The sequence below is a fragment of the Pelmatolapia mariae genome, linkage group LG6, assembly GCF_036321145.2.
Source record: "Pelmatolapia mariae isolate MD_Pm_ZW linkage group LG6, Pm_UMD_F_2, whole genome shotgun sequence".
In the NCBI taxonomy this organism is placed as follows: Eukaryota; Metazoa; Chordata; class Actinopteri; order Cichliformes; family Cichlidae; genus Pelmatolapia; species Pelmatolapia mariae.
This window is the reverse complement of record NC_086232.1, coordinates 33,289,394-33,295,393: the sequence shown is the minus strand read 5'-3', so window position 1 is coordinate 33,295,393 and position 6,000 is coordinate 33,289,394.

The window sequence follows — 6,000 nt, the reverse complement described above, 5'->3', positions numbered from 1 at the left end:
AAAAAAAAAAAAAGAATGTTGCAGTTATATGCTAAATGTAAATATTAGACCATGTGATTTTTAAATCTCTGTTTTTCTCAACACATGACAAAATAGTGAACTTAGAAAATATACACAAATTGTGAAATTGCACCTCTATATAATGCAGCTCAATTAAACTTAGCTCCAAGAATAATTTTCACCGACAATTCTGAGATAAACTGCATGTTATTCTTGGATGCGCTTGTAGGACCGGCTTTAAAATAGCATGACAAAAATATCATACACATTAAAGTTAGTTGACATCACAAAGTTAGATGAAGTCAGCTATCTCATCGTAGCAAAAGAAAAGCACCACCTACCGTTCTTTATGCAACTTCAGCTGTCGGACAAAGTTGGAAGTTGTTCCATCTCTGTCTGTGATTCTCTTCTTGCATGTTTTGCATATTGCATTTCATTTTTTTGTTGACTACTTCATAGTTTATGTACCTGAAAAAAATAACTCCTTGCAGCATTTTTGAGCGTTTTTTCTTTTTTCTTCTTAAAAAAAATCTGGTTAATTTGATTGGCTGTGCTACAGCTCACGCACACATACGTACGGAGTGTGGTTTGAATAAATGAATGAATGAATTGAATTAATGGTGCACACTTTCTATATAATATGCGTGTTAAATTTTAGATTTGGGGTGAAATATCAAGTCTTTTCAAGTAAACCGGTTCAAGTCCAATTCAAGTCCCAGGTCATTGGTGTAAAAGTGCAAGTCAAGTCTTAGAACATTTTTTCAAGTCAAGTCTAAAGTCATAAAATTAATGACTCGAGTCCAAGTCATGTGACTCGAGTCCACACCTCTGGTTTCATGTACTTTGTCTAATATTAAAAAACTAAATCTTCTACTTAAATGTCTGCTTGGCAAACCTAGTTGTCCAACCAAGTCTTGTTAATCATGCCTGTTAACATGCAAATACCCCTACTTAATAAGAATACTTAATAAATGCTATATTAGACCTCAAGAGTGTTTGTTGTTGTTTGTTTGTTTTGTTTTGTTTTGGGCGGGGGTGGGGTGGGGGGGGGTCGACTTGGGAGTAATGGGCTATATGGAAAATTTTTCCAAGAAGCTACCAAATTTTAGTCCAACGTTAGTTTCTTTTACCATCTCTATGAAAAATATAAAGTCTCTCTACCTGCTTAATGCTGAAGAAAGTTCAACAGTCACTAAACGTGCTGAATAACTGGTGCACAGCTGGTTTATTATAAAAAATGAAACCGCTTCCTGCAGTGGTTGAATGTTATGGGTGTACAGTTTTTTACATGAAAGAGGAAGAGTTTCAAAGCCATGAACATGAAAGCACCTGACTGAACACAGGGAGACAATCATTAGTCCAGGTTGTTACCTTCTTCAGTGGCTGAGGGGAGAACCTGACTCTGGCCTGAAGGTAAATTGGAAGTAATGGGAACCATCTTTGACTCATGGAGAATAACTACAGCTGTCATTATTACTATACTACACATCCAAGGTGAGTTTTATATTATTTAGATTTAAAACCTAATACTAGTCTGCTTATTACAAAAATAATTAAAATGTGTAACTAACACCAATGTTTTATGACAGCAGTAATCGGCACCAAAACCACAGTTTTTTCTGGTGTGGAAGGTGAGAGTTTTGTCTTCAGATGTGAATATCCAAATGGCCTGACGGAGAATATGAAGTACCTGTGCCGTATTGATGAGTGCTCCAGTTACTTGATAATGACAGACAAACATAACTGGTGGGAGACCAAAGGACGCTTCTCCATGTACGACAACACCACTGGAAGCTTCTTCATTGTCAGGGTGGATAAACTGAGGTTAAATGACAGTGGGACGTACCGGTGTGGAGTGGATATCAGCCTCAAACCTGATTATCACAGCACCATAAAACTGAATGTTTCCCATGGTACAGTATAAATATTTACACCACAGTTCTCAGCTGGCTGGCTAAATATGGTCTCCAGTTATGCATATTTCAACTACTCGCAGCAGACTGGTTTCTGGTTAGTGGGAATTGTCTCATAGGACAACCTCAACTGAGATGAAATAGAAGGTATATGTGCTGTCCAGCAAGGTGATGAATTCACAGGAATAAAATATTATAGTTCTTATGAATTCTGTTTATGACCCCAAAAATAATAGGCCATAAATGACATTCATGAGAAATCAGTAGTGCTAATTTTTCCCCTTCCATGTTCTGCTTTCATGAGGTTTCTGTTTCTGTAAAGATGTACAGTGGAATCGAAAAGTTGGACTTACTTTTTATTTTAACTTTATCTTTTAAAATATTTCTATGTAAATTTGAAAATATCTTGAAAAGCTTTAAAGTACACACTTATAAATTAATTTTGTATAATTAACTGACCAAAAGCAAATTTGTGTTATTGATTGTGTTATTGCTTTGTTACAAAAGGTCAGATTCAGTTATCTCCTTTTCATGTAAACAACATTCAAGCAATATTCAAGTGTATTTAAGGACATTTTTTCCCCCGTTTAAGCATTAGTGTAGTTTAACGTTCATAGTTTCATAAGTGAAACTCAGAACATAAGGGACTTTCTCGTCAATTGACTGGAGGTTTCTTCTGAGGAAGTAAACAAGACTAAATCATTTGGGTAACATACCAGTATTTCACAGACATGACCGGAAAGGAAGCCATGTCTGCTGTTGAAAGTTTGAGACTTCTGGCCTGAACAGCCTAAGTAGATGGAATCATTTATGAAGATAAAAAAGGAAAAGAGCGATGCAGCAGCATATCAGACCAACAGCGAAACAGGGTGGTTAGAAGCTATTTTGGACTTGAACACATGCACAGAATCAACTTCACTCTTAGCAAGGAGAAGTGGTACTTCAGTCTCATGAAAACTTTTCCACCCAGTAGTTTACATGCTTGCAAAGAAAAAGTCACGCTGCAGTAACATATTTAGCAATTTGAAAAAGAAAAGCATTTAAAAAAAATTGAATAAGAATTCAATTAGGATTTTCCATGCATTTTCCAAGGGTTGGAGGGCCAGAGACTAAATCCCAGCCACTATAGGGTGGCCTTAAGTACACCCTGAACAGGCCGCCAATCTCATGCAGGGCTAACACATAACCAAACCTCATTACTTGCATGTCTTTGGACTGTGGGAGGAAGTCGCGGTACCTCTGTGCATACTTTCATTTTATTTGCTCATTTATAAATTCCTCTTTTTGAATTTTCATTTTCCTGTAAAAGTAATACCAGCCAATACTGAAGACACAATAGAGAGTAAGTGATGTGTTTGTGTCCATGTGTATTTTCATCTGTTTTATTAGCACTGAGATTTGTATTTGTGTAAATGTTCCAGCATATGAACCACAGCTGTTGTTCCACCTGCCGCTGGTCCTGACTGCTGTTATGTGCGTGGCAGCACTCATGTTTGTGTGTCTGTTCACATTATGTCTTCTACTGGTTCTGAAGCACAGAAGATCAATCCCACCGCAGAATAAAGAGGTTTGTCCACCACAGACACTTTTAGATATGCCAGCGGTATAAGCAACAGCAAAGCGGTTCAACACTGTACATTTGCAGTTTCTCATTATTAGTCAGTAACATTTATGAAATGTGGAACACTCATGAAACCTAAAGCTATATTGCAATAACAGGTCAAAATGTGAAGAGGATGTCAGTGATGAGTCATAAAGGTAGAACATAACATGTCATAAGCTTACTCTGAAAAACACACCTTCAGAAAGGAAATAATAGTAAAATCACTGCATGGAGTTGACAGGCTCACAAAATACCTTTACCTGGCAAATGTTTTCTGATAACTATTTTCCTAAAGCTAATGTAAGCTGTGTGTTAGCAGAGATACCTACAAAAACAATAACATTGCTGACAAGTTTCTGAGTTATCTGCTGTAATAACACAAATAAAGACACTTTGACCAACATAGCAAAAAGTATACAGTAATCTAAAGTTCACTTACCCCCTTAACATCTAGTTTGATACATACAGTTGAGACTTATACAGCATCAGTCTGATTTGTTCCCACCCCTGAAGATGAATAAATACATTTTTAGCAATAAACTGCAATATAAGACAAATTAAAACTCATATATGTATTTTTTTTTTACATTGGATTGAATTATTTCATGGTTCAGGCTTTAAAGTGTTATCATGTTTATCTTACGAGTAGCAAAATGATTCCCACAAACAGTGTGAGTGAGTGTCACGATCACACATGCATTGTGTCTTAATGCTCATGCCCACTTCTCTGGCCTGATAAAAGGTCTGGATTTTTAGTTTGGAAGCTTTAAAAGTTTAGTTTTTTGTTACGTTTACAATATGTCCCACCGTCTCCACTACTTCTTTGGACATTTTTTCAGATTAGTGGTAGCCGAAGGAATTGACATGCAGGTATGTTCACAAAATACACTGGAGAATGATATGCTTGTTAGCCCTGTAGTGTAGTTGAAATCTGTGTGTAATTACTCGTGTGATGACTTCTTTAATTTTCCAAGTCTCTGCTTTGATTAAAAACTGGTAGTTTTTGAAGATGTATTTATTTCCAATGAACCCTTCCTCTAAGGCAGAGGTTCTCAAACTGTGGGCTGTGCCCCCACTGGGGCATAAACAGAAGTGGTGACTCAATAGATTTCCATAGAGTATAAAACCCTTTTGATGCTTGTTCATTAAAAACTTATCTATTTTATCTATTTTTTTTCCAATAATGTATTTAAAATAAATTAATTAATTGAAAAGGACCAGAGTTGAGGATGAGGTTGATGACCAACAAACTGACTATCGTCCTCACTTTTCGCTTACTAAACATGTAGGAGAATCTTTGGCAGCTGTCACTTGAATGTAATGTTTGGTTTGTCTGCTCTGGCCTACTGAATCTTTTTTTAAAGAAGGCTCTGTAGAAAAGGCTCATTCTAAGCTAACAAAAACACAATCATAAATAGTTACTGGTGATGAATCAAAATCTATATACTCCATGTATGCCTATAGATACACAATAGTGTTGTAATTTGAGTGCAGAAAATGCCACATTGTTTACTCAGCACAAAGAAAACATGATCTCACTCTAAGTGTTCTTCTGGTATCTTGCAGATAACGTCTGACTATGAGACTATGATGCCAGGTCTAAAAGCTGAGCCTCAATGTTGCTGCAGCTGTTCGGCCCCAAACTGTGGTGATCCTTCATCTTTACCATTACCACCACCACCACCTGACCTCTGCTCCAGCTTCCTAGCAAAGCATCGGGAGTCTGCTCTCTCATTCGGCGTTGGTGAATATGTTGATGTGGATGTACTAGGAAATATCTGCCAGTACCAACATCTGGATCTCAGCCAGTTAGAAGAGCATGTCTATCACAGTCTTCATGTACATAGTTGTCCTAAACACGAACCTATTAAAGAGGAGATGAACTGTTTAAATGTCAAAAGATAATTCTAGGCTAATCACACCTTAAGTCTTAGTAGTGTGGTTTCAATCAGCCTCTCACAAAAAGTACTAGTGATATAGAGTAGCTTGTTAAATATGTAATTAATAATTAAACTAATGAAATGAAATGACCAATCCTGATCCTGATCCTGATTTAATATACTAGTTTTATCCTTTTACAATGTTTGGATGAAAGAAAGAGCTGAGTAACTCAAAACTGTGGGATCTTTATGCAATTTCTTAAAGTGTACATTTTTGTTTTGTTTAAATGGCAAAAAGAAAAAAAGAAAAAACAAAAACTCTGAGTGGATGGTTTAAGCAGAGTCAATTTGCTCTACGATTTGTATTATATTTGCCAAAATAAACCAACAGGTTTATATCTGAAGTGTTTCTTGTAGTTATTATTTACTGACCTGTTACCTCTTGATTACTCATTGTGAGAAAAGTGCATGGGAGGGACATGCTGATGGTCATGGTTTTTGGGGAGAGAATTAGACAGAGGAAACTGGTGAAAGACAGGAAGTGAAACAAAAAAGAGGAACCCGTGAAGAAAAGCAAACTTGCTATTCATATAGAAAGACTTGC